Source organism: Lygodium microphyllum, chromosome 26, assembly GCF_053477565.2.
Source record: "Lygodium microphyllum isolate KBCC chromosome 26, Lygodium_microphyllum_v1.1.10, whole genome shotgun sequence".
In the NCBI taxonomy this organism is placed as follows: Eukaryota; Viridiplantae; Streptophyta; class Polypodiopsida; order Schizaeales; family Lygodiaceae; genus Lygodium; species Lygodium microphyllum.
The window spans coordinates 97,868,349-97,872,009 of NC_141160.1; positions in this window are offsets into that span (position 1 = coordinate 97,868,349).

Here is a 3,661-nt window from a genome sequence, read left to right on the forward strand (position 1 = left end):
AGCTAGAGCCAGTAGAAGGCCTTATGGTTGGCGATCTCAACATGATTATAGACCCGGGGAATGCTTCAACTATTATAGCCCTATGCCATGGAGAAGAACTCACATCTTGGCTCAATGTATCTAAAAAACATGGATTGATTGACATGATGGATCTCTAAGTACAGATGTAGAAGAAAGCCCACACATACAACTCATTGAGCCATGTGGGATATTGGGCTAGATTAGATTATTGATACTGTACCAATGCAAGGGATCAGAGGTGGAGTATAAATGCTTGCTCTCTAAACATGCACTTGTAGTCCTACACTTGAAGGTTGTGGAATTGATCAAAATGGAAGGCTCACACAAATGGCTCATTGTGAATGCTTGACACTACATGTAGGTGACCTTTGGATATATGGTGTAGGGAGCCATTTGGAAACTAAAGGATGTTGTGATCAAACAACACCGAGATCTATGGCTTGAATTTGCCAACACTATTCAACATTGCATTAGCTTGCAACAGACTTGGCTATGTCAAGAGCAAAGGCAAGAACTCCACTATGGGTGGAGGATGCATTCAGAATGTTGGTTCAAACCACTGCTCATATAGAAGCCTCAATGAGGAGGAAAGGGAGGATTTGCATCAAGCTCATGTAATAAGAAGCATGACTTTGGCGAGAGAGAGAGAGAGAGAGAGAGAGAGAGAGAGAGAGAGAGAGAGAGAGAGAGAGAGAGAGAGAGAGAGAGAGAGAGAGAGAGAGAGAGAGAGAGAGAGAGAGAGAGAGAGAGAGAGAGAGAGAGAGAGAGAGAGAGAGAGAGAGAGAGAGAGAGAGAGAGAGAGAGAGAGAGAGAGAGAGAGAGAGAGAGAGAGAGAGAGAGAGAGAGAGAGAAGTTGTCACCTACATCCAATAAAAAGCTAGTATTGACCTCAATTGTTGCACAACTGGCTTCCTAAAAAGTTTGCAACATAGAAGGGCAAAAAAAAGTCTCATATTGGTCCAAAAGGAGGACAAAAGCTAGATTATTGGCCAAGGTCACATTATAGAACAATGTAGGGATCATTTCAAGTGGCTATACAACACAATGAGAATGGGAGAGACATAGCAACACCTAGTATGCTATTAGAAAATGTGCCAAAAATTGTATCTAGGGAGGAAAATGAGAGATTGAACAACCCATTCGGTAAAGAGGAATTAGACTTGACACTAAAAGGGTTTAGGGCTAGAAAGTCTCCTAGATTTGATGGAATCATGGTTGAGAACACTTCAAGGATGAATTGAGGGAGCCTATTCTAAACTTGATCCACAAATATTGGGAGATGGGGCATCTTCTTGATTCATGGAGAAGAAGCATCATTACTCTAGTCCCAAAGTAGAAACTATGCTAAACAACATGTCAATGGTGGAGACCAATTTCACTTATGAACACCATCTACAAGTTGCTATCAAAGGTTGTTGCAAATAGATTAGCCCCCATGACAAAAAAGAATGTGAGGAGACAGCAATATGGGTTCATTAAGGGTAAAGAGCCTATATGACAATGTATTAAATGCAATCACAGCTATAGATTGGGGAAAATGCTCTAGGAAAAAAATTATCATGCTCCAATTAGATGTTGAAAAAGCATTCAACAAGGTACATATTGGGGTCTCATAAGTCAAGTGATAGAAAAGATGGGGTTTTTAAGTCACATTGCACAACTCCCTTTCTCCTTGTAGAGCATGCGTACACTCAAGTAGCCTTGAATGGTTTACTTTTTCTCCCTTTTGAGGTTGAGAGGGGAGTAAGACAATATTGTCCTATGAGCCCTCTCCTCTTTGCCCTAGCCACCCCCTCTGTTTCAAGCATTGGAATCTATGATCGAAAAAGTAAAATTCAAGGCATCAACTACCAATTGGTTGGCCAAGGTTTTGCAAGAAATCTATTAATGATGCTGAGGGTAGAGAGAAAATGTAGCTAATGCTCTAGCCATGTTAGAGCAGTATGGCTACCTAGTAGGATTCAACATCAATTTGACCAAATCTGTACTAATCAACATCACAGAAGATGACATCTCAAGCTTCCAATGGGGATGCAAAATCATAAAAAAAGGGCAAGCTTTTAGGTACATTGGATTTTCCTTAGGGGTGGACATTGGGGAAGGACAAAAGAGAGAATGGATTCTTGATAAAATAAGGAGGAAATTCTGCTATTGGACCACTACAACTTGGCCCCTACATGTCAAATTGAAGGTTCTCAAACATTGCATACTCCCAACATTGTATATCTTCCCCTGTCTAGTTGAAACTCCAAGCATTAGAAGGAATGGGATACACTAATGGAGAGGTTCTTATGGGGAAAGAAAGAGAATGCCAAATACTTTGCATCGATTATAATGGAAACGCTAAAAAATAGCAAGGAAAGGGGGGGGCTTAACCTTATATCTATTGAAGATGAGGGAGGGGGGTTTTCTAAGAGATCAGTTTCTCAAAAGATGTTGGGAACAAGATTCCCCTTGGGGTCAGATGTTGGTGGACTTATTGTTGATGAAAAATAGCTCCTTTTGTGCATCATGGAAGCTTACTACTATAGACACAATTATACCAAAAGCAATCAATGAAATGAATGGACAAGGCATGATCAAGTAATTGTTGGAATCATGGAAAAGAATGCTCAAGGAAGCTACATGGAGCTAAGAAGAAAAACACTTGTGTGAGGAAGAAAACATTTTTTGGTCATGGTTTTGCTCTCCTATCATTGCTCCCACGCTAGGAAGAAGAGGAATGAACCTAGCAAGGAAAGGGATAACCACACCCAAGCAAATGTTCAAAGGTCCAATTGAGGTCATGAACTTTCAAGAGGCATAGGAGACATGGGATATATTTAGAGCTCATTGAGTTGCCTAGGAGGTAGTAGTGCATGCATACAGAGATGCTAGATTGATGAGAAAGGAGCTACGCTATAGCCACATGTTGTCCTCGCTGTTAATTCATGACAAATGCTTGGGTCAGGTTTGCTTTGCAAGAAATGCATGAAAGCTTGGCAACATAGGGACATTGTTAGATAATTTGAGAGTAAATATGGCATGGGGACTAAAGTTACTTGACAACAAGAGCATGGAAAGTCTTAGCAAGAATTGGCTACTCTCGCTACGTTTAAAGTACAAAGTGTTCTTGTGGCGGGTAATCCTAGATGCACAGTGACAAGGCATAAGTTGCAAAAAAGAGGTTTTTAGGATGTGGGAGCCTAGAAACCATAAGGTATCTATTTTGGCATGGGTGCAAGGCCAATAAAATTTGGGATAAGGTCATAGAAGTGTTTTGGACAAGAGACAATGTTGAAAGGATGAGTGACAAACAGAAAAATAGAAGCATGCATTTTTGGGGTCACCAAGTTCACATGTTGAAGTAAGGAGATATCATTCCAATCGAGAAGCATAGTGCTTCTTGAGCTTTGGAATGCTAGAGTCAACAATATCTTTAGGGATGGAACTACCCAAATATCTTGGTTTGACATTAGGTCTAAGGTCACATGGTTCTAGAACCTAACTGAAAGCTTAGAGAAAATCAATGGACAAGTCTTGACCAATATTTTGTCTTGCATGGCCTAAGTTTTGTACTTGAAAATTTTGTTAATTAAATTGCTCTAACTTTTCACATTTAAATTTACCGTCTTCTCACAATGTAATATAGTTTATACTT